The following is a 26179-nucleotide window of genomic DNA, read 5'->3' as shown; positions in this document are numbered from 1 at the left end:
CAGTCTTGTCTCTCCCCTCACTGTCCCATCAGTCCTGTCTCTCTCCTCACCGTCCCATCAGTCCCGTCTCTCCCCTCACTGTCCCATCAGTCCTGTCTCTCCCCTCACTGTCCCATCAGTACTGACTCTCCCCTCACCGTCCCATCAGTCCTGTCTCTCCCCTTACTGTCCCATCAGTCCTGTCTCTCCCCTCACTTTCCCATCAGTCTTGTCTCTCCCCTCACTGTCCCATCCGTCCTATCTCTCCCCTCACTGTCCCATCAGTCCTGTCTCTCCCCTCACTTTCCCATCAGTCTTGTCTCTCCCCTCACTCTCCCATCAGTCCTGTCTCTCCCCTCACTGTCCCATCAGTCCTGACTCTCCCCTCACTCAGAGCCGTTTTTACCACTAGGCACCCGTGGTCCTGTGCCTAGGGCAGCACCTTGCAGGGGAGGCAGCACTAGGAAGCAGAAGGAAGAAAACAACTCTTTTTTGCTTTTTTTTTTTGTTTTAGTCTCCCACCTCCTGTTTAGACTTGGCAGCAGTGACGCCGCAATGATGAGGCGACCTGAGTCGTCTGCCTCAGGCGGCGCCACCAGCTGTCACCTTGGGCCCGAGGCTCCAGGGGGCCCATGCCCCGCCGCCCACATTATAATCTGCCCTCACCGTCCCATCAGTCCTGTCTCTCCCCTCACTGTCCCATCACTCCTGCTGTCTCTCCCCTCACTGTCCCATCAGTCCTGTCTCTCCCCTCACTGTCCCATCAGTCCCGTCTCTTTCTTCACCGTCCCATCAGTCCTGTCTCTCCCCTCACCGTCCCATCAGTCCTGTCTCTCCCCTCACCGTCCCATCAGTCCTGTCTCTCCCCTCACCGTCCCATCAGTCCTGTCTCTCCCCTCACCGTCCCATCAGTCCTGTCTCTCCCATCACCGTCCCATCAGTCCTGTCTCTCCCCTCACCGTCCCATCAGTCCTGTCTCTCCCCTCACCGTCCCCTCAGTCCTGTCTCTCCCCTCACTGTCCCATCAGTCCTGTCTCTCCCCTCACTGTCCCATCAGTCCTGACTCTCCCCTCACTGTCCCATCAGTCCTGTCTCTTCCCTCACTGTGCCATCAGTCCTGTCTCTCCCCTCACTGTCCCATCAGTCCTGTCTCTCCCCTCACTGTCCCATCAGTCCTGTCTCTCCCCTCACTGTCCCATCAGTCCTGTCTCTCCCCCCTCACTGTCCCACCAGTCCTGTCTCTCTCCACTCACTGTCCCATCAGTCCTATCTCTCCCCTTACTGTCCCATCAGTCCTGTGTCTCCCCTCACTGTCCCATCAGTCCTATCTCTCTTCTTACTGTCCCATCAGTCCTGTCTCTCCCCTCACTGTCCCATCAGTCCTGTCTCTCCCCTCACTGTCCCATCAGTCCTGTCTCTCTCCACTCACTGTCCCATCAGTCCTATCTCTCCCCTCACTGTCCCATCAGTCCTGTCTCTCCCCTCACTGTCCCATCAGTCCTGACTCTCCCCTCACTGTCCCATCAGTCCTGACTCTCCCCTCACTGTCCCATCAGTCCTGTCTCTCCCCTCACTGTCCCATCAGTCTTGTCTCTCCCCTCACTGTCCCATCAGTCCTGTCTCTCCCCTCACTGTCCCATCAGTCCTGACTCTCCCCTCACTGTCCCATCAGTCCTGACTCTCCCCTCACTCAGAGCCGTTTTTACCACTAGGCACCCGTGGTCCTGTGCCTAGGGCAGCACCTTGCAGGGGAGACAGCACTAGGAAGCAGAAGGAAGAAAACAACTCTTTTTTGCTTTTTTTTTTTGTTTTAGTCTCCCACCTCCTGTTTAGACTTGGCAGCAGTGACGCCGCAATGATGAGGCGACCTGAGTCGTCTGCCTCAGGCGGCGCCACCAGCTGTCATCTTGGGCCCGAGGCTCCAGGGGGCCCATGCCCCGCCGCCCACATTATAATCTGCCACTGATTAGCTGCATTCCCGGAATGCATGTACCAGAGACCCCCGCGCCCGGACAGCATCTGTAACTAGATGCTGGGAGCGGGGGAGACTGTATTCATAAGCGCCGTGCTGTAATGAATCAGCCGTGCGGTGCTGTTACTACAGCGCGGCGCTTATGAATACAGTCTCCTCCGCTCCCAGCATCTAATTACAGATACTGTCCGGGCGCGGGGGTCTCCGGTACCGGCATTCCACGTCCGTGATCCGCCAGGATCACGGAACGTGGGAATGCATCTTTAGTCCCCCGGGTGATGCACGGCTGCCGGAGGTGTCCCATCCTGTCCCCGGCAGCGCGCGCATCAGAGAGCTCCCCGTGCGCCGGAAGTCACAGGCACACGGGGAGCTCTGTGATGCGTGCGCTGCCAGGGACAGGACGGGACACCTCCGGCAGCCGCGCATCAGCCTGGGACCAGACCAGAGAGGCTCGACGAGGGAACGGATGGCAGGTGAGTTGTGTGCTGTTTTTTGTTTTTGTTTTATCTGCTGTGCAGGGGGGGGGGGAGAACATCTATAAGGGGGGGGAAGAGGGGGACCATCTATAAGGGGGGGGGGGAAGAGGGGGACCATCTATAAGGGAGGGGGGAGAGGGAAGAGGGGGACTATCTATAAGGGGGGGGGGAAGAGGGGGACCATCTCTAAGGGAGGGGGACCATCTATAAAGGGGGGGGGGGAGAGGGGGACCATCTATAAAGGGGGAAGAGGGGACCATCTATAAGGGGGGGGGAGAGGGGGACCATCTATAAGGGGGGAAGAGGGGGACCATCTATAAGGAAGGGGGAGAGGGGGACCATCTATAAGGGAGGGGGAGAGGGGGACCATCTATAAGGGAGGGGGGAGAGGGGGACCATCTATAAGGGAGGGGGGGAGAGGGGGACCATCTATAAGGGAGGGGGGAGAGGGGGACCATCTATAAGGGAGGGGGGAGAGGGGGACCATCTATAAGGGAGGGGGGAGAGGGGACCATCTATAAGGGAGGGGAGAGAGGGGGACCAGCTATAAGGGAGGGGGGAGAGGGGGACCATCTATAAGGGAGGGGGGAGAGGGGGACCATCTATAAGGGAGGGGGGAGAGGGGGACCATCTATAAGGGAGGGGGGAAAGGGGGACCATCTATAAGGGAGGGGGGAGAGGGGGACCATCTATAAGGGAGGGGGGAGAGGGGGACCATCTATAAGGGAGGGGGAGAGGGGGACCATCTATAAGGGAGGGGGGAGAGGGGGACCATCTATAAGGGTGGGGGGAAAGGGGGGCCATCTATAAGGGAGGGGGGAGAGGGGGACCATCTATAAGGGAGGGGGGAGAGGGGGGCCATCTATAAGGGAGGAGGGAGAGGGGGACTATCTATAAGGGGGGGGGGAGAGGGGGACCATCTATAAGGGGGGAAGAGGGGGACCATCTCCTAAAAGATCAGCACCCTCCTCTCCTGACATCCTCTGTGCTGCTGGGACTTCTCCTATAGGATTAGCACCCTCCTCTCCTGACATCCTATGTGCTGCTGGGACCTCTCCTATAGGATCAGCACCCTCCTCTCCTGACCTCCTCTGTGCTGCTGTGACCTCCCCTATAAGATCAGCCCCCTCCTCTCCAGACATCCTCTGTGCAGCAAGGGACCAAACATTATGTTTACTGGGGACAGCATCGGGGGGGGGGGGGGGGGGGGGGGGGGGCAGTATTGGATTATAATGTGGGCGGATTGACGGGGGGGGGGGGCGTCATCCTATAGTTCGCCTCGGGCAGCAGAGAGGCTAGGATCACCCCTGCTTGGCAGTAAATCTGGTGTCTTTTGGGGTGGGGGCGGTTATTATCTACCAATTACTTTAGACAATATGCAGACTGCTCCAATCATTGATTCAGGCTGGGTTCACACTACGTATATTTGTTAGTATTGTGGTCCTCATATTGTAACCAAAACCAGGAGTGGATTAAAAACACAGAAAGGATCTGTTCGCACAATGTTGAAATTGAGTGGATGGCCGCCATATAACAGTAAATAACGGCCATTATTTCAATATAACAGCCGTTGTTTTAAAATACCAGCAAATATTTGCCATTAAATGGCGGCCATCCACTCAATTTCAACACTGTGTGAACAGAGCCTTTCTGTGTTTTTAATCCACTCCTGGTTTTGGTTACAATATGAGGACCACAATACTGACTGAAATTTACGTAGTGTGAACCCAGCCACAATGTGGAAAGTTGTTTGTTTTAATCTGTTAAAAACCATGAAAAACGTGATTCATATAATGTTTCTCCATGTAGAGAAATGCATGTGGCCAAAACCACTCTCCTCCACGCTCCCCAAAATGGGACGTCTTTAGGTAAAGTGCCTAGGGCAGCAGCTGGTAATACAGCCCTGCCCTCACTGTCCCATCAGTCCTGTCTCTCTTCTCACTGTCCCATCAGTCCTGACTCTCCTCTCACTGTCCCATCAGTCCTGTCTCTCTTCTCACTGTCCCATCAGTCCTGTCTCTCCCCTCACTGTCCCATCAGTCCTGTCTCTCCCCTCACTGTCCCATCAGTCCTGTCTCTCCCCTCACTGTCCCATCAGTCCTGTCTCTCCCCTCACTGTCCCATCAGTCCCGTCTCTCTCCTCACTGTCCCATCAGTCCCGTCTCTCCCCTCACTGTCCCATCAGTCCTGTCTCTCCCCTCACTGTCCCATCAGTCCTGTCTCTCCCCTCACTGTCCCATCAGTCCTGTCTCTCCCCTCACTGTCCCATCAGTCCTGTCTCTCCCCTCACTGTCCCATCAGTCCTGACTCTCACTGTCCCATCAGTCCTGTCTCTCCCCTCACTGTCCCATCAGTCCTGTCTCTCCCCTCACTCTCCCATCAGTCCTGACTCTCACTGTCCCATCAGTCCTGTCTCTCCCCTCACTGTCCTATCAGTCTTGACTCTCTCCTCACTGTCCCATCAGTCTTGACTCTCTGCTCACTGTCCCATCAGTCCTGACTTTCCCCTCACTGTCCCATCAGTCCTATCTCTTCCCTTACTGTCCCATCAGTACTGACTCTCCCCTCACTGTCCCATCAGTACTGACTCTCCCCTCACTGTCCCATCCGTCCTGACTCTCCCCTCACTGTCCCATCAGTACTGACTCTCCCCTCACTGTCCCATCAGTACTGACTCTCTCCTCACTGTCCCATCAGTCCTGACTCTCCCCTCACTGTCCCATCCGTCCTGACTTTCCCCTCACTGTCCCATCAGTCCTGACTCTCCCCTCACTGTCCCATCAGTCCTATCTCTTCCCTTACTGTCCCATCAGTACTGACTCTCCCCTCACTGTCCCATCCGTCCTGTCTCTCCCCTCACTGTCCCATCAGTCTTGACTCTCTCCTCACTGTCCCATCAGTCCTGACTCTCTCCTCACTGTCCCATCAGTCCTGACTCTCCCCTCACTGTCCCATCCGTCCTGACTTTCCCCTCACTGTCCCATACGTCCTGACTTTCCCCTCACTGTCCCATCCATCCTGACTTTCCCCTCACTGTCCCATCCATCCTGACTTTCCCCTCACTGTCCCATCAGTCCTGACTCTCCCCTCACGGCTTAGTCCCCCTCAGGAATGGTCCATGTACCTCTGCCGGGTCTTGGTAAGAGCATTGTGGTGCAGAGACAAGTGTGAGACCACGGTGGTCGCACAAGGCGGCAACTGCCAAACCTCTAGGTGGAGACAGCAGAGTGGCAGTAGCTACTCACTCCCCCATGTTCTGCATTCCCATTACGCCTCCCGGCCTCTTCACATAGTGGTGCATAGATGTTATAACGCTGGTAGCCTGTATCTTCCCCTCATAAAGGGCCGCCTCTTCCCCTCACACCACAGGCGTAATCTTGCTGAGTTGCAGGACGTGACCTTGGGCGTGCGGTGGGATGTGGGGGCCATAGACCAGTGGTATGCCTGCGGCATCAGCAGTGAAATACCACAAGGGGCTGGTGGCAGAGGGTAGCAGAATGATGACGGTGAGGTTCTTATTTCTGGGGGTATGTCTTATTTTCAGGGGATGTCTTATTTTCAGGGGATGTCTTATTTTCAGGGGGATGCCTTATTTTGGGGGGGGGGGGGCTTATTTTCGGGGGGGGGCTTATTTTTGGGGAATGTGTTATTTTGGGGGGGTGTCTTGTTTTCAGGGGGATGCCTTATTTTAAAATATCATGCAAATCCATCACCTTTTTTTCAGAGGATGTCTTATTTTCAAGGAAACATGGTAATTAAAAAAAAAGTTCCTCTGTTATTTTTCCTAAAAATGTTCATTTACGAATGACTGGGAGTTGCCAAGCTGTGGCCAATCTATTGATTGTGGCCCAGTCAGATCGGTGATGACAAAGCCAGACTGTCCTGAGGCACACCTTTTTGACAAAGTGAATGGTAATGGCCAATTGCCAATTTGCTTATAAATATTCAGCAGGAATACCAGAGGAAAATTAAATGCAAAAAACAGGCTGCAACATTAAGGGGTTAAAATGCTAATTACAGGGCGGCAAAATCATTTTTCAGCATTGAGTGTTTCCATGGTGTTTTCCTCCACTTGACATAGGAAACAAATGATCTTAATTAAAATAATTTCTTTCAGTGTGTTTGAGGTGTGGCTGACGAATCCAGAAGGTTCTGCTGTTAAACACTGTTTTGTGCCATACAAGTGATGTGTGTGTTTGTTATGAGGTAAAAAAGCTCAGTGAATGTCGTCTATAAGTGGTCTCATTTTTGTCACAAGTATATCAATCACAATACGCAATTCCCCAATATACGGTTTACCTATGTATAAAAATGGCTTCCTTATCTGCAATGACATTGGCCTCATGTACTTGACAATCTGACACAGCTCCCAGGCAGATGTGTATACTTTAGTCCTGCAGTTACGTTTGAACTCATCGCCTCAACACAAAAGACTCTTGTCCATCATTGAACTTCAAACAGGGCCGTTTCTGCCATGACGTGAAATCAATATATTGCTCAGGCGGCAGCTTTGAAGGGCAGCAGATTTTATGCAGTGATGATATGACCATGGCAGGTAACAGTTTAAACGGCTAGGATTGGAGAGCTTTGCTGGAGCCCTGCACCACCTTACCCCAACCACTCTGTAAAAAAAAAAAAGCATAATGGTCAGAATTAGGCCCATTAGTAACTACTGTAAAAAGGCATTTTGGCGATCACTTAACAGTAAAATAAAAAATAATAATATTGTACTACTGTAAAAATAATGTTCTACTTTCTTCCATCTCCTCCTTCTTGCAGAAATTAAAGAGGCTCTGTCAGTAGGTTTATGGTGTACTATCTTAGGGTAGCATAAACTAGTGACAGAGAAGCTAAAAAGAATGATGTATTACTTACATTGTTCTGTGCAGCTCATTCAGAGATATCCTCCTGAATAGCATGGACAATAAGTCCTCTCCATTATGTCCATGAGCCCAGTAGTCCTCATTATTCATGAGAAGCAGAAAACTCCACCCACTAGCTGCTGATTGGCAGTTATCTATCCATGCTGTGTATAGGCAGTCAACTGTCAATCAGCTGCTGGAGGGCGGGGGGAGGGGTGGCAAGAATCCTATTTTCCTGCATATCAGGAGAACGGCTGAACAAAATGATGTAAGTAATACACAGATCTGTTCAGCATTTCTGTCAATAATTTATGCTACCCTCATTTAAGGCAGCATTGACATCCTGCTGCGAGTATGTAAGTTAACCCCCCAGCGGCCGGAGCATACTTCACCTCCTCTCCGCTTCGGCTTGCTTCAGGGGTTCTCGGCAGGACGTGCCGCTCAGCCAATCAGTGTCTGCAGCAGGGCAGGGCACTGATTGGCTGAGTGGGACGAGCAGACGCCGGGAACCCTCGAAGCAAGCCGGAGCAGGGAACAGGTGATGTATGCTTCGGCTGCCGGGGGGTTAACTTAAATACTTGCAGCGGGATGTCAATCCCGCTGCGAGTATGTATTCTCATAGGGATGCACTGACACTAGATCCCCAGCTGATTTTGCTGTGTGAAATCCATTGCGGATCCGAGTATGTAAAGGCACTCCAAAGGAAAACTATCAGCAGCTAAGGCGAATCTAACCTGCTGATAGCTCCCTATAGCACATGTTGTGCTGAGGATGAAGGTAAGTCTCTTTCCTCTAAGTCATTTCTGTGCAGTTTGTAGTTTAATCCCATGCCTAGTAAGGCTGTTTGGAGCACTGGGGGCAGGGCTACAACCTACAGAGCACCACTCCAGCCCACCGCTACATTGATAAGCATTAGAATGAGTGGGCCGACTAGGGATGGACTGCTCTGGTGGCGGTACTAGATTCAACTACAAACTGCATGGAAACAGAACCAAGATGAAGGTTAGAGACCCTGTGCGCTATAATAAGCAGGTTAGATTTATCCCTTTAATTTCTTAAATTTAGATGGATTAATAAAGAGAATAGCAGTGAATGTGTATATACCCTTTATAGTATATTACCTGAGGATATTCTATCAGTGTGAATCCTAATTATTCATTTAGTCCCAAAAGCCTTGTACAGAATTCAACCTTTTACGGTAATACAATACGGATAAACCTTAGACCCAATGACCTCTGCAGCTTTGTAAAACTTGTGCTGCCTGCAAAACAGTATTTTGTCTGGGTCTTTTTTCATAAAACACAAGAGAAGGATTAATAACGCCGCTGAAGATTGCTGTGCAGTATAAAACAGTTCTCTGCAGAGCTGTAAATTAGGATTTTCATATTTCCGTTCTTTCTAAAAGGTCTCACAATGTTCCAGCAGGCTCTGGATCGGGAGTGGCCAGGACAAAGGCAAAGCACAGCCAGCTGCTCCCTGTCTACATGTAGCGTGCACACATCTGCTCTACAGCATATTTACCAACGTCATCTATTTACATGCTATGTAAAATCAGTCAATTCTTACATTATATTAACCACAACCAACTAGTGTTAGCATTTCACCAAATTAGAATATCATATACCTACCCTTCTACCTATTAAATTTGGCATAGCTGACAAAACAGGCAAAAGCCACAATTTTTCAAACAGCAGGTTCAGTAATATAGTACAGCCTCGTACACACTGCTACTACAGCTCTGTATTGTGTGTATGTATATATAACACTGCACTTATAAGCTGGCAATACATAGAAGACTCACATGTATCAATCTATCATTCATCAAACAGTATTTCAGTATTTCTACAGTTCATGTCCATCATAATCAGTATTATTTTTGTGGAGCAGAAATCTCCCAATCTGACTTGTGGCAATGGTGGCACATATGACAGTGCCAAGAGTGCCGTTAAATATGACCCATACTACTACCAATGTTTAACACCTGAAGTACATAATTAGAAGAGGAGCCCAAATTATAACAATACTATACATTTATACCTAGAGGGCGGGGAGGGGGGTGTATCCCCCATATAGTAATAATATACTCTTTTATGACGTCTATATAGTAATAATGCCCCCTGCTGTGTCCCCCATATAGTAATAATGTCCCCTGCTATGCAAACTACATACTACTACCCCCCCTAATCCTCCTGCCCCCCATCATCATACTACTATCCCCTTCATCCTCCTGCCCCTCCATCGTCTTTCTACTACCCTCTTCATCCTCCTGCCCCTCCATCATCATACTACTACTCCCTTCATCCTCCTGCTCCTCCATCATCATACTACTCCTTCATCCTCCTGCCCCTCCATCATCATACTACTACCCCCTTCATCATACTAAAACCCCTTTATCCTCGTGCTCCTCTATCATCATACTACTACCCCCTTCATCCTCCTGCTCCTCCATCATCACACTACTACCCCTTCATCCTTCTGCCCCTCCATCATCATACTACTACCCCCTTCATCTTCCTGCCTCTCCATCATTATACTACTACCCCTTTCATTCTCTTGCTCCTTTATCATCACACTGCTACCCATTTCATCTGAAATTAAAACAAAAAAGCTCACCTGTATGGTTCCTCTAGTCCCCCAGCGACTCCTCTCCCTACTCTGCATGAGTGACGTCACTAGCGCTGTTTGCCAGGACAAGAGAGCGGCCCCTTGTGGCTGGAGGCAGATACTGCCTGCAACCACAAGAGATACTGTCGCAGCGGGAGCTTATAAGTTAAGGCGTGGGGCTTCCCAGGCCATGGTTTTCCCGGGACTGTCTCCACAAAACTGGGACTGTTGTCAACTATGCTATTGCAGGAAAAAAGCAGCTCTTCACAAGGTGCCCACAGCCTAAGACAATGAATAGACAGGTCATTCTGCTCTATTCTCCTTATGTTCAGCCCGTTCACACTACAGTGAGCAGGCTGAACATAACAGCAGCGGCGTATCCCTAGAAGCTGTGTGGCCTTAGCTTCTAGGGGTGCTGAAAGGCAGACACCGGGTGGGCAGAAATGGTAAGCGGGCCGCATACAGCCCATACTTTGCCCGAGTCTGGCCTAGGTACTATTTGGCAAAGCTAAAGCAAAGTTTTTGTGGGGTTAACTGTGAAAGTGTATTTTCCTGTGTATGCTGCTGTTTGTTGCACTCACTGAGGGCTAATCCCTGATGTTATGTCTCCTGATGTGTTTTCTCCAATAAGATAGCGCCCTGAAGGGTATGGAGTATGAGGTAGGGCAGGTTAAGGTCAGATCAGTAATGCTATAACTAAGAAAAAAAAGCAAGAGTGTTGTCCTTTCTGAAGAGATTTTCCAGGATCTGGCCTATATACACTGGGGGACTATCTTCTCTTTAACACAACAGTTAGGTATGAGCAAGTAAAGCCGAGAACTCTGCTGTAACCTACCAGGTTTCCTTAGGGGTCTTTCTGATGGCTAGCTTTACCTATTAGGTGGGACCTGTGTTCCTGGTTCTGTGTCACTCTGTGCCCACGGAAAATGTTAGACGGCTCCTCATAGCTGCGGATGCAGATATTTCTCCTCTCAAGTCCACTCAGGCCCTTTGGCAAGAGCTGAGAAGGTATGCTACCATCTGCCCTAGCTAACATCACCTCGATAGCCCGGGTTACTGTATATATTGACATAAGAGTCCATCAGTCAAAAGAGAAAGCAAATGTTAAAAATGCAAATGCAAAAACACAGTGTGAATGCTGCCTAATGCTGAATGCCTTTTACATTTTTCCCATTAGGTCACATCTATAATCATCTACTGGGGCTGCCCAACCTAACATCACCAGGACAGAGAGTTCTGATTTCCATTACCGCAAGTATATAATGATTATAAATGAATCCACAAACGAGAAAAAGAAGATGAAGTACCAAGTGCCACTGGTATGCAGAAGCAAATGATCCTGAGAACAGCATGGAGATTTACATTAAAGATTTTTCCGTCCATATAGTCATTATCGTGTACATTGCAGCAGGCAAACAGTAATCAGATCATTCTTTTTTGGTAACACAATATTTTATATTAGTAATTCCTAGAGAAAACATCATTCACAATAATGAGTGGAAATTGGATCATTACTTGAAAAAGGGAAAAATCTTTTGTCTTCCTTGCTGCCATTTTCCATGCAAAGATGCTTTAAAGAGTTACATTCAGTAAAGGGGATCACATGCTCATTGCCTTACCTGGTCATCTGTGACGTGCAAACAGAAAGTAACTATTTAACAGAGCACATATACTTGTAAAGTCTTTCAGTTTTTAATGCAGTTTGTGTACCATAAAGATAAGATGTGTATTTGGCTACTGTATGCTATAGAGGGCTCTACAGCTAAACAATGAGAATGATCATATGGATATATTGTACATGCACTGTATTAACAAGGATAATCTATGTACAGCGCTTGTCTTATTATTGAGCATAATTACATCACTCCCGTTGATGACCTTGTATATTGTAAAACCAATAAGTACATCATGCACTAGGTGATCATTTACAAGATTATAATTAAATATCCATGTTCTGGCCACTACAATGGAAGCAAATATATATACTGTGTGTGTGTGTGTATATATATATATATATATATATATATATATATATATATATATATGGTGTATATATATATGAGGCTATGTTTAAACTACGTAACTTTTGAGTAAAGAATAGATGCTGATAGCAATGGAATCAGTGTCCGTTCTTTACTGCACGGGTGGCAATGCAATGAAGTCAATGCAATGCCACTCGCTGTGTTCACATACTGTTATGTTAACACCTGTTCTTTAGAATGGGCGTTAAAATAATGTACCTGCCTATTATTTCCGGATGCTGTTCAGTGAACAGCAATGGAAATAATAGCTGTTAACACAATGTAATGGGCTGCGGCGGCCACACATTACATTGAAGTGAATGACTAATTGATTTGCGGGCACACCCGCTGTTGCCCGCAAATCAATAGTACAAAAAGAACGTTCCTGCAGCCGATGCAGAGGTATCAGCTGCAGGAACGTCCTAAAAGCAGACTGGCGGCCGGCAGTTTAACATTGCTCGCTGCTATGTTAAACCTAGTGTGGACATAGCCAGACAATACAAAACTGCTAGAAGGATGCAAAAAAGCAGAACATGATGTCCTAAATCAATGCCAAGTGAAAAGGCATTAAAGAGAATAAAACAATGTATAGCCTATGCACAGGATTCAATAAGCAATCAATAATTGATCGGTGGGTTCCCCTGCTGATCAGCTGTTTGGCACCTGCACTACAACGTGAATGGAGCCAGAAAGAGTTGGCTCCATTCCCTGTGTTGCAGCGGCACTGTTGCCTGAGGCTCCTATTGAAGTGAATAGGAGCCAGGGCAGCAATATTCCAGGATCCAGAAAACCTATTTAATAAAAGCAACTTGGCTATGGCTGTATCCCAGTTTTCCAGGCGGTCCTTAGGCTGTATCCACCCTCTCCACGGAGCGGGCAGACAGCGGGAATCAGAAGCCGAGAGTTCCGGTTCATACGAACCCGAACCTCGGCCGGTTCGCTCATCTCTACTTTTGGAATAGTGGTAGTGGTGTAATGGAGTATCGGACTTCTTTGCTTCCCCAGGACCTGGCCCAAAGGTGGATCCAACAGGAAAGAGAAGTACAAATCCTCCCTTTGTATTTCCCATCCAATTTGAATCAAATTCTGGCTTTGGCAAAAAAAAAAAAAAAAAACTGCAGTGGTAGTACTCTAAAAAACTGCAGTGGGTGATTCCAGCCTGACTTGTCAATACAGATGGAGCCATTAATTTTTCTCTCCCTCCTAAAGGGGGATTTTCGGCCATCAACAACCTATAGTTCCAGCGCAGTTCGGTTATGCATCAGGATAAGTCCATCTCTGAACGGCTCCGAACAGAAAAATGACAGCAGACATGTCAGCAGTTTTTAGCTTTCAATTGAACGTGATAAATTAGCAAAAACACAACATTTTTCACAGCATTGTATATATGTAAATTTATGCGCCTGAGATGTTTTCCCCCGTCACACTGTCAAAAAATTCTTTTCATCTGTTTTCTACAAAAGCTGAATTGTTTTCAGCCAGCGATACAGGAGCAGGGGAATTATCACTGAATATCTAGTAGATATTGGGACAACAAAAGGACTTCTAGCTACAAGCGGTCGCGTCTTTGACTATGTTCACATATCAACAAGTTTTTTTTTTCTCTTATGAATGCAATACTGTTCTATAGAAAATAATGTAGCCCTCTATGGAATCCCAAAAGATCACATTGTAAGTAAAAGGCGTTCGTTGGGTGCTGTTATGACCCTTCTTACATAAGACTCAGACAACAGTCATACTATACTCATACCAGCAATACGATGAAGGTAAATGTAACACCAAGAATAGAATATAAATATCCTCCTCCCCCTGGATGTCACTGCTCTCTGAATAAACCTAAATATTCCGCTATAGTTTCTTTTTATTGAATTATAGGTTACTGTTTTTATCATTATGTTTCCAAGCATCCATTTATTTATACACTGAAAATACTGGCAGTATTGTATTGTTCATTCATTATTCACTTACATTTATGATGGCAAAGCATCACTGCTGGTTTAATAAAGTTAGGGAACTGCATAAATATCATCTGCCACTCCATAAATAGAATATGGGCTCTCATAAATGGGGCTCGCATTCTGCTGAAGGCATCTCAAAGCAGTCATAAGGAATGAGTCCCCTGCAAGTTCGGCTGGTTTTCTTTGTCTTGAGTTTTATATCCTGTCTCAAGAAGGAAACCAACCAATCTACTTACTGCGGTCTTTGAAGACTTAGAATTCCTATCACCTGCAGCATCAAAGGGCTGGATGTGAGTGACCCCCATTTACTTAATGCACATAAGATCAGTGGATGACTTTCATCTTCAATTGGTTATACAAGAGACACAGCTGTTGGAAAAAGCTGCCATCTTTTTTGTTCAAATCTTATTTTTTAGCACTGGAAAAGTTAACCTTTTCTATAAGGTCCCTAGATGGTGACTCGTATTTTTCCATAGTGACAATGAATTTGGCTGCACCAAACGTGGCTCGCTTGTCCTTCCTGATGGAAACAATATAGAAGCTCTATGTGGCTTCCACTGATATTATTAGTATTAATGTTGCCTAGTGATTCTGTGATTGCAGCTTAGTAATCAGGGGAGGCTGAGGATACTGGAGGGGCTGTAAGTGAGATATAACTAGACCCGTCCCCATTTATCTCATACAAGGATGCCCTGCGTAGTCTAACAGCATCAAGGCGTAGTAAAGTGCAAAAAATGAGATATTTATTCCCTCATGGCAATAACATAACAGCAACGTTTCGACAACACGGTCTTTCTCAAGCTGATACAATATACAAATGAACAGGGTATATATACAACATACAACCAATCACATGTTAGGGCTAGCCAGTAGTTGCCAAGTACATAATTAACTTTATTAACCCTCACCACCCAAATAAAGTGTGTCAGTGAACATAGTAACTCACGTATTAAAAGCAGACAATATCCCAGGACTTGTATCCAACCAACTCCACGGTACCGCTAAAGCGCGCTGACATCGGCGTCTTGCCGGTGTCACTGCGCATGTGCAGGGTTTAGCCAATCAACAGTCCGCTGATGCTAACACATCGGTCAGCTGACCGGTGCTATAGCAACCGCGACGCTCACACGGCATGATAGTACAAAACAGAAAAAAGGAGACAGAATCAGGATAAAAACCAATATAATTCAGTTCACATGATAAGTGGACCTCGGTCTGTATCATGTAGCTTCCATTATCTGAAAAAATATAAAAAGTAAAAATAAATAAAGTCCATGATCGTTGCGGGCAAATCAACAAGCATACATCGGTAACAAACCGCAGAAGCTGTCACAGAGCAGCGTTGTCCAACTTGTGTATCTTCACCATATGAGGCTAGACCCGCAGTCCTTCAAGTCCAACTAACGGCATAGAGGCGCTTTAGTGTGTACCGTCCCAATATGCGCCGTCCTGTCCCACTCAGCTTCCCGATGGACACGGGGACCAACATACAAATGTATGAATGTACAAACTCTTACGCAGTGGCACAGGAACTCCAGATGGCAATATGTAGAGCTTTAGTTGAGAGCACGCCAGACTTGCCGTAAATATAGCATTATATGCTTGGCTGTCATCATCACCGATTCCCCACCTATGGAGGTCGTGCAGGTATCAGAGCCCGCTCCGGGCGTTCCATTTCTGCTACACGGTGACGAACTGATAGCGTATCACATAGCTCACCTAATCCATGCCAGATATAATGTCATCATAAGACGCATCACTTTCATGCCTATGTGAATGAACGCCAAAGAGGTCGCTGAGAAGATATCGGCAGCACGCAGTCATAGATGACTCCTTGAAAAGGCTTCATGCACACTATGGACTGTAATTCATGACGGTAGCCATTCCAGCTTGCTAAATGGTGGTATGCTTGTGCCCAAAAAAAGAGGAAAAGAGAGAAAGAATAATTCTTCATGATCATGGTACACATAGATAGTGTGAACTGCAAAATTGCAAAAAAAGGAAAAAGGAAAAAACACAAAAAGAAAAAAACACAGCTAATTTGGGTATACTCATCATGCCATTCAAAAAGTAAAAACCCACAAAAACTGAATCCAACCAATGGAGAGTCGAGAACAAGTCACTGGGGTAACTGCAATGAACAAAGTAAAATAGTTAATATACATGATCTAAAAACATTTAAAATCAAACACAAATGTATATTGTAAAAATACTGACGAGGAATATCACATACCTGGAAGTACCTTGTACTCAAGGTTGAGTCCCTTAGGACTCAGCGTCTCAAGTACAAAGATCCATCTAAGCTCTAGTTTTTTAAGCCTCAGTTCTCTGTTTCCGCCTCTAACCAGTGGGGGTACATGGTCAATCACTCTGAACCTGAGTTGGCTCACTGTATGCCCTGCTTCACTAAAATGTTTCGGAATGGGCAACTCTGTTTTCTGTGTCCTTATCGTGCTTTTATGTTGTTGTATTCTATGTCTGACCTCCTGCGTGGTCTCACCGATGTAATATAGACCACAGGGGCATACGATCATATATATGACAAAGTCCGATCTACAGGTAAATCTCTGTTTTATTGTAAATTGTTTGGTGGTGTGTGGATGTGCAAATGTCTCACCTTTCAAAAGGTTACTACAACATGAGCAGCCAAGACAGGGAAAGCAGCCCATCTTGGTTAAACCTAATGTAGTTTGTCGCGGTCCCCTGGATACTCCAATATCTGATTTCACAAGCAGATCTTTAATGTTCTTAGTCCTCTTATATGACATCATCGGAGGGTTATTAAATTCCACTACCTTGGGACAACCTTTACTCAGTATACCCCAATTACTCCTCAAAATGCCACCAATACGTCCACTAAGGGGACCATACGTAGATACAAACGGTATACGTGGTGTGGCCATACGTGTCTCTCTCCCGTGTATAGAATCCCTATTCACATTTTTAACCTTTTCACAGTGTCTCTTGACCAGTGCTACAGGGTAACCACGTGCAATGAATTTACCACACATCTCATCTAATCTGTGGTCAACCACAGATTCGTCAGCCACTACCCGCCGGACCCTTAATAACTGGCTCCAAGGTAACGAATCAACCATTTTCCTGGGGTGATTACTTTGATAGTAACTCTTACACTATCAAAGTAATCACCCCAGGAAAATGGTTGATTCGTTACCTTGGAGCCAGTTATTAAGGGTCCGGCGGGTAGTGGCTGACGAATCTGTGGTTGACCACAGATTAGATGAGATGTGTGGTAAATTCATTGCACGTGGTTACCCTGTAGCACTGGTCAAGAGACACTGTGAAAAGGTTAAAAATGTGAATAGGGATTCTATACACGGGAGAGAGACACGTATGGCCACACCACGTATACCGTTTGTATCTACGTATGGTCCCCTTAGTGGACGTATTGGTGGCATTTTGAGGAGTAATTGGGGTATACTGAGTAAAGGTTGTCCCAAGGTAGTGGAATTTAATAACCCTCCGATGATGTCATATAAGAGGACTAAGAACATTAAAGATCTGCTTGTGAAATCAGATATTGGAGTATCCAGGGGACCGCGACAAACTACATTAGGTTTAACCAAGATGGGCTGCTTTCCCTGTCTTGGCTGCTCATGTTGTAGTAACCTTTTGAAAGGTGAGACATTTGCACATCCACACACCACCAAACAATTTACAATAAAACAGAGATTTACCTGTAGATCGGACTTTGTCATATATATGATCGTATGCCCCTGTGGTCTATATTACATCGGTGAGACCACGCAGGAGGTCAGACATAGAATACAACAACATAAAAGCACGATAAGGACACAGAAAACAGAGTTGCCCATTCCGAAACATTTTAGTGAAGCAGGGCATACAGTGAGCCAACTCAGGTTCAGAGTGATTGACCATGTACCCCCACTGGTTAGAGGCGGAAACAGAGAACTGAGGCTTAAAAAACTAGAGCTTAGATGGATCTTTGTACTTGAGACGCTGAGTCCTAAGGGACTCAACCTTGAGTACAAGGTACTTCCAGGTATGTGATATTCCTCGTCAGTATTTTTACAATATACATTTGTGTTTGATTTTAAATGTTTTTAGATCATGTATATTAACTATTTTACTTTGTTCATTGCAGTTACCCCAGTGACTTGTTCTCGACTCTCCATTGGTTGGATTCAGCTTTTGTGGGTTTTTACTTTTTGAATGGCATGATGAGTATACCCAAATTAGCTGTGTTTTTTTCTTTTTGTGTTTTTTCCTTTTTCCTTTTTTTGCAATTTTGCAGTTCACACTATCTATGTGTACCATGATCATGAAGAATTATTCTTTCTCTCTTTTCCTCTTTTTTTGGGCACAAGCATACCACCATTTAGCAAGCTGGAATGGCTACCGTCATGAATTACAGTCCATAGTGTGCATGAAGCCTTTTCAAGGAGTCATCTATGACTGCGTGCTGCCGATATCTTCTCAGCGACCTCTTTGGCGTTCATTCACATAGGCATGAAAGTGATGCGTCTTATGATGACATTATATCTGGCATGGATTAGGTGAGCTATGTGATACGCTATCAGTTCGTCACCGTGTAGCAGAAATGGAACGCCCGGAGCGGGCTCTGATACCTGCACGACCTCCATAGGTGGGGAATCGGTGATGATGACAGCCAAGCATATAATGCTATATTTACGGCAAGTCTGGCGTGCTCTCAACTAAAGCTCTACATATTGCCATCTGGAGTTCCTGTGCCACTGCGTAAGAGTTTGTACATTCATACATTTGTATGTTGGTCCCCGTGTCCATCGGGAAGCTGAGTGGGACAGGACGGCGCATATTGGGACGGTACACACTAAAGCGCCTCTATGCCGTTAGTTGGACTTGAAGGACTGCGGGTCTAGCCTCATATGGTGAAGATACACAAGTTGGACAACGCTGCTCCGTGACAGCTTCTGCGGTTTGTTACCGATGTATGCTTGTTGATTTGCCCGCAACGATCATGGACTTTATTTATTTTTACTTTTTATATTTTTTCAGATAATGGAAGCTACATGATACAGACCGAGGTCCACTTATCATGTGAACTGAATTATATTGGTTTTTATCCTGATTCTGTCTCCTTTTTTCTGTTTTGTACTATCATGCCGTGTGAGCGTCGCGGTTGCTATAGCACCGGTCAGCTGACCGATGTGTTAGCATCAGCGGACTGTTGATTGGCTAAACCCTGCACATGCGCAGTGACACCGGCAAGACGCCGATGTCAGCGCGCTTTAGCGGTACCGTGGAGTTGGTTGGATACAAGTCCTGGGATATTGTCTGCTTTTAATACGTGAGTTACTATGTTCACTGACACACTTTATTTGGGTGGTGAGGGTTAATAAAGTTAATTATGTACTTGGCAACTACTGGCTAGCCCTAACATGTGATTGGTTGTATGTTGTATATATACCCTGTTCATTTGTATATTGTATCAGCTTGAGAAAGACCGTGTTGTCGAAACGTTGCTGTTATGTTATTGCCATGAGGGAATAAATATCTCATTTTTTGCACTTTACTACGCCTTGATGCTGTTACCTTTGCATTTTTTCTATGGACTTTGTCCTGACGGACTACAGGAATGGTAACTTTGTTTCATCTAATTTTTATACAATTCTTTCATCATTTTTGAGTCTTTGAAGGACTATCTAGGTGTGCTATGGTATTTTTTGATTTTTGCCCTGCGTAGTCTGCCACCTGACTGGATCGCTCTCTTTTTCCAAAGGGATTTTGGATAATTTAGATACTGTGCCACTTTTCCTCTGCACCTCTTTTGATAAAGTGCCTCTGACACGTCCGCGTTAGATTTTATTACTCAGCCAAGTCTATGTGAGGTAATTTAAAGAGGTTGACTGGATATGACAATACGTATGGCAAGATGCCCTGTTGGATGGACCAGTTACCAAGGCAATTGTCCTACATCAGGCAGGTGTCATACAGGTCCAATTCTAATTAATGGGGCCCATGCATTATACTCACTGAGCATACCCACCCCACCCAGCATGCAGTGAGCATTATATAAATGGTCAGCCTACACAGAAAGAATATCTGACAGATTAGCTGCCAAAGATTTGAAGCCAACGTCAGGAATCGATTTGAAAAGAGGAGAAAGCCTCCATGCATACATGTTTTAGGGTAGCTTCACACGTACCGACTCGCAGCGTTAATAACGCTCTGAGTCGGCTAGGTCCTGGCAGATCACTTTCACTACATACACACAGCGGTCTGAACGACCGCTGCGTGCATGTAATTCTGCTGGCTGCTTAACCCCTTCAGCTGCCGCCCGGCGGCAGGGCAACACACTGATTGCCTGGGCGGGAGAGCAGTACGCCGGGACCCCGTGCAGCGAGGACAGGTAATGTATACAGAGTGGGAGCTGGGCGGGAGCTGAAGGGGTTAAGCGGCCGGCAGAATTACATACACGCAGGGGTCGTTCAGACCGCTGCGTGTATGTAGTGAAAGTGATCTGCCAGGACCTAGCCGACTCGCAGTGTTATTAACGCTGCGAGTCGGTACGTGTGAAGCTATCCGTACAGTCAATCCTTGGGCTGTTTCCACAGAGCACTCAGACATTGGAATTGAAAAGCTGAGTGTCATGCTTCATATGAATGGAATTGAAGCAAGCTTGGCTCATCAAAGTTCAGCTGCAATTACAATCTGCATCCAACATACAGTGCATCTCGCCACACCTGATATCATATCATCAACCCCTTTAGACAGCCGGGATCAGAGTTAAAATGTCATTGTCATTTGTATAAACCTTTGACATGTTATAGAGACATTTCAAAACTTTTGATCGGTCTGGGTCTGAGCGTTAAAACCCATACTGGTCGGGAGAGCGAGCTGGGAGAGGATCGCAGCTGCAGAACATCCGCACCCTGCTCTGGGTGGGAAAAAAAGAGTTGGGCTCCATAGACTTACACTATGAGCCAAACTCATCACGTGACATGGAGCCAGGAGAGGACAGCGCTTAGCGTGGTCTTCATCCAGGTCGTTCTCCTTGTTCTCCGACACGGACATGTCAAACATTTTTACAAACGACAGGTACACTTTAGGATCCTATTACACAGAAAGATTATCTGCTAAATTATCTTACAAATGTCGCCTTGTCTAATAGAGCCAGAGGTCAATAGAAACATATGCACAAAAGCATGATGTGGAAGGCACCATAGGCTATGCCCCCCCCACCGTTTGCCCTGTTATAAAAGGGATTCACACATATACCATAGCGTACTCCGGATTCTGGCCCCACAGAGTTTAATAGACCAAGATAAGTACAATCTGTCTCTTTTCTGAATGTATATGTTACAAGTCCTGCAATATTACAACCACATCCAGAAAAGAGACGGAATGTCCTCTCTAGGTGACTATGCTGGTGGGTCCATCAGTATAATGTGATGTATACCCAGGGCCGTCTTAACAGTATTATGGGCCCCTGGGCAGAGGTGCGAATTGGCCCCCCCCAACCGCCACCATCAAATCCCCCACATCTTTGCATATAGTGCCCCCCATAGTAGCCAATCCCCCCATAGTAGCCAATCCCCCCGATATAGTGCCCCCCATAGTAGCCAATCCCCCCATATAGTGCCCCCCATAGTAGCCAATCCCCCCATATAGTGCCCCCCATAGTAGCCAGTGCCCCTCATAGTAGCCAGTGCCCCCCATAGTAACCAGTGCCCCCCACAGTAGCCAGTGCCCCCCACAGTAGCCAGTGCCCCCCATAGTAGCCAGTGCCCCCCACAGTAGCCAGTGCCCCCCACAGTAGCCAGTGCCCCTATAGTAGCCAGTGCCCCCATAGTAGCCAGTGTCCCCCATAGTAGCCAGTGTCCCCCATAGTAGCCAGTGCCCCCCATAGTAGCCAGTGCCCCCAGGGCCGTCTTAACAGTATTATGGGCCCCTGGGCAGAGGTGAGAATTGCCCCCCCCCCAACCGCCACCATCAAATCCCCCACATCTTTGCATATAGTGCCCCCCATAGTAGCCAATCCCCCCCATATAGTGCCCCCCATAGTAGCCAATCCCCCCATATAGTGCCCCCCATAGCAGCCAATCCCCCCATATAGTGCCCCCCATAGCAGCCAGTGCCCACATAGTAGCCAGTGCCCCCCATAGTAGCCAGTGTCCCCGACAGTAGCCAGTGTCCCCCATAGTAGCCAGTGCCCCCCATAGTAGCCAGTGCCCCCCATAGTAGCCAGTGCCCCCATAGTAGCCAGTCCCCCCCCATAGTAGCCAGTGCCCCCCCCCATAGTAGCCAGTGCCCCCCCATAGTAGCCAGTGCCCCCCATAGTAGCCAGTGCCCCCATAGTAGCCAGTCCCTCCCCATAGTAGCCAGTGCCCCCCATAGTAGCCAGTGCCCCCCATAGTAGCCAGTGCCCCCCATAGTAGCCAGTGCCCCCATAGTAGCCAGTCCCTCCCCATAGTAGCCAGTGCCCCCCATAGTAGCCAGTGCCCCCATAGTAGCCAGTGCCCCCCATAGTAGCCAGTGCCCCCCATAGTAGCCAGTGCCCCCATAGTAGCCAGTCCCTCCCCATAGTAGCCAGTGCCCCCCATAGTAGCCAGTGCCCCCATAGTAGCCAGTCCCTCCCCATAGTAGCCAGTCCCTCCCCATAGTAGCCAGTCCCTCCCCATAGTAGCCAGTGCCCCCCATAGTAGCCAGTGCCCCCATAGTAGCCAGTCCCTCCCCATAGTAGCCAGTGCCCCCCATAGTAGCCAGTGCCCCCATAGTAGCCAGTCCCTCCCCATAGTAGCCAGTGCCCCCCATAGTAGCCAGCACCCCTATAGTAGCCAGTGCCCCCCATAGTAGCCAGTCCCTCCCCATAGTAGCCAGTCCCTCCCCATAGTAGCCAGTGCCCCCCATATTAGCCAGTGCCCCCCATAGTAGCCAGTGCCCCCCCATAGTAGCCAGTTCCCCCCAAAACAACAAACCAGTAACTCACCCGTCCGCTGGCCCCAGCAGCTCCTCTCCCGTCAGCGCGCACTCCCGTCATCCTCCGGCACAGGCAGCGGGGTACGGAGAGACTGCCTGTGCCGGAAGTGTCCGGCTGCACGACACATCCAGGACACAGGCAGCGTCTCTGTACCCCGCTGCCTGTGCCGGAGGATGACGGGAGCGCGCGCTGCCGGGAGAGGAGCTGCTGGGGCCAGCGGACGGGTGAGTAACTAGACTGCCGGCCCCTTCTATCGCCGCTTAGCTGAGTCGATCAGAAGCCCAGGAAAGTGCTGCTCATTGCACTTTCCTGGGCTTCTGATCGGCTGTCAGCTGAGAAGCGATAGAAGGGGCGGGCGGAGGGGGCGGCTCAGGGCCGCTCACTATGCATAAGCATAGTGAGCGGCAATAGAGGGGGCGGGCAGGACGGCTTCCTTGCGGTGCTCAGCACTGCTTGGGAGCCGTCTTTGCTTTATAGGACGCACTTAGTTTTATAAGTGCGTCTTATAAAGCCAAAAATACAGGTGACAGAGGGCAGGGGCCCCCTAGGACGCAAGGGCCCCCGGGCAGCCGCCTACCCTGCCCAATTGATAAGACGGCCCTGCTGGGGGCTCACTAGTCCCACCAGGCAGGAGGGGCTGTCTGTAGCTTCCCTGCAGCTCTCTGCCCTCATCCTCTCACTAGTTATGGGGAACACGTCCGCGTTAGCTTTTATTACTCAGCCAAGTCTATGTGAGGATTAACTATTTCACGTTCACATGGGGTCCCTCTCGCCCGAGACAAAAATGGCGGAAAGCATTCCTTTTTGCCCACCTGAGGACACGTAAAGTAGCAGACAAGTGACGTTTACATAGCAACGGTTACTAAGCAGCACCAAGAGTCCTCCAAGGTGAGCGGGGGGCGGTGCTGCGGCTCAGACAGGCACATAGAACTGGAGAGCGGAGGGCATGAGGGGCACAGCTGTTAGCCCGCCGTGTCCTGCAGCAGCCGCCGCCGCTCCAGTCCCCTCCGTGTCTCCTCCTCTTCCTCCCTCCACCACTTTCTCTCATTCATCGCTCAGTCCCCGCCTCCTCCCTTCTCTGCTCAGTCCTATCCACCCTCCTCTTCTCTGCGATCATCCGGCTGAGTGATCAGGCTGCCAGGTAGGCAATGTTACTTCTCCCCCTGTATGAGGCACCGGGGCTGGGGGGCTCCCTGTGCTGCTCTGGGGCTGGGGGGCTCCCTGTGCTGCTCTATGGCTGGGGGGCTCGCTGTGCTGCTCTATGGCTGGGGGGGGGTCCCTGTGCTGCTTTATGGCTGGGGGGCTCGCTGTGCTGCTCTATGGCTGGGGGGCTCGCTGTGCTGCTCTATGGCTGGGGGGGGTCCCTGTGCTGCTTTATGGCTGGGGGGCTCGCTGTGCTGCTCTATGGCTGGGGGGCTCGCTGTGCTGCTCTATGGCTGGGGGGGGGGGGTCCCTGTGCTGCTTTATGGCTGGGGGGCTCCCTGTGCTGCTTTATGGCTGGGGGGTCCCTGTGCTGCTCTATGGCTGGGGGGCTCCCTGTGCTGCTCTGGGGCTGGGGGGCTCCCTGTGCTGCTCTGGGGCTGGGGGGCTCCCTGTGCTGCTCTATGGCTGGGGGGGGGGTCCCTGTGCTGCTCTATGGCTGGGGGGGTCCCTGTGCTGCTCTGGGGGGACATGTTGCTTCCCTATGATTTAGTTGTCCCCAGCAGACAGCTCCAGGTCACTGACTCCCTTATGGTTAACCTTTAAATGTCTCTGGGATCCCTGTGATGTCCTCAGGACCCATTGGGTGGCCTCCCTCAGATCCCAGTGATGTCACCAGGACCCTCTGGGTGGTCTCTTCCCCCCATTTGTTTGAGCAGCTGGTGAGGATTCCTGGGCTGAGATCTCTGTGTAACCTGCGGACCATGGGATGGGGACTGGGGGCTTCATGGAGAAAAGTGGGGGGCTGGGAAGTATATTCATCATGATGACGCTGTCTTTGGATAGAATGAGACCCTATGCAGTGAAACCTCCTTGAAAAGACCACCCAATATTGCATTGGAAAGTGGTCATGTATGGCAGAGAGGTGGTCATTTGGGAGCCGTCATAGTATATGTGTCTGTACAAGATGTCGGTCATTGTGTCCCTTGTACATTTGTGTCAGGAGAGATCTGATGTGCCGCTTTCCTCGCTATCTTGGTCAGCAGTTTTCTGTTCTTCTCCATGACACCCCCATTGTGCTGATGCTGACCCTGTCCCTGGGGGGCTGCAGCCCGCCCCCACCTTCTGCATTATGACAGCTCGGCATGCTTGTGGTGGGTGCAGCATGGATTATGTACAGGCTTTCCTTTACATCCCCATCAAGAGTTGTGGTTTTAAAGCAGTGTTGCCCAACCTCCAGCTGTTCCAGAACTACAACTCCCATTATGCCCAGACAGCTGAAGACCATCTCGGCAAAAGAGGAGTCGTAGTTTTGCAACAGTTGATAAACTCTGTTCTAAAGTCTAATGATATATAGAAATATAGCAGTATTTATTATGAGTTTTTACTGAGTTTTATGAGTTGTTTACTATTCATCAACCATTGGGATGCCAGTATGGGATGTAAAGTTCTCTTTGGAGAACATTATAGGCAGATAATATTGTCCTTAAATATTACTATTCATTTATGTGTAGAAATGTATCCAAGAAGTTGTAGAATATTAGCAGATATTTACTGTAGTGGACTTATTTCTGATCCATCTGACACTATATGAGATCTAGGTTATTATTGTAGCACTGGCTGTATGATAATGTTCTGTATAGTATTTAGTAAAGGGCATTTTTACTGCAGGCAAGTGCTCGGTACATGAATTGTCTCAAAAGAAGTGATAGTCGCCTACTGATCCTCCATAGCTGCAGTTCAGTTGACTCCTGGTTGCAGCTTGGCACTGCTCCTGCCAGGTTCTTGGGACGTTCTCTGTCCCCACAGGAACCGCCCTGCTCAGCCAATCATTAGACGCTACAGTGACTGGCAAAGCGAGCAGCACTTTCCGGGACAATGTGCCAATGGAAGTAGGATGAAGCAGTGACCAGGATGCTCTCAGAATGGCAGCTACAGGTGTTTGGGGTAGGGGAGTATTACTTCAGTTTTATTTTTGCACCTCTTTATATAATCTATTGAAGTGGTTTTACAGATACTTTTTTGTATGTCTACATGCGAACAGGCTGGTAAAAACATGTATTTTCAGAACAGCAGTGGTGGCAGGGAATTGGGGCAGGTGGGTACAAGTTATTTAGCACAGCCTGGGCACATTTAGATATAAACCTTAGGGTCCATTTATGCTGCGTTTACACGGAATGATTATCATTTGAATTTGCACAATAACGATCAAATTCAAACGAT

General features: G+C 48.3%; 1 protein-coding gene across 7 annotated transcripts in view; it reads left to right on the top strand.

Moving 5' to 3' along the window:
* The first annotated feature begins 7491 nt into the window (after positions 1–7491).
* PXYLP1 (2-phosphoxylose phosphatase 1) overlaps positions 7492–26179 on the top strand; it is a 69957-nt gene continuing 51269 nt past the window's right edge. For 2 of the 7 annotated variants that reach the window (XM_069975371.1, XM_069975368.1), the window contains exons 1-2: positions 23713–23957; positions 25690–25903. The gene's annotated coding sequence lies outside the window, so the exon portion shown is untranslated. The other 5 variants (XM_069975366.1, XM_069975370.1, XM_069975367.1 and 2 more) reach the window with 4 other exon arrangements.

Source organism: Dendropsophus ebraccatus, chromosome 6 (assembly GCF_027789765.1).
Source record: "Dendropsophus ebraccatus isolate aDenEbr1 chromosome 6, aDenEbr1.pat, whole genome shotgun sequence".
NCBI classification, from domain to species: Eukaryota; Metazoa; Chordata; class Amphibia; order Anura; family Hylidae; genus Dendropsophus; species Dendropsophus ebraccatus.
Note: the sequence above shows the minus strand (reverse complement) of the source record. Positions and strands in the feature narration are given on the sequence as shown.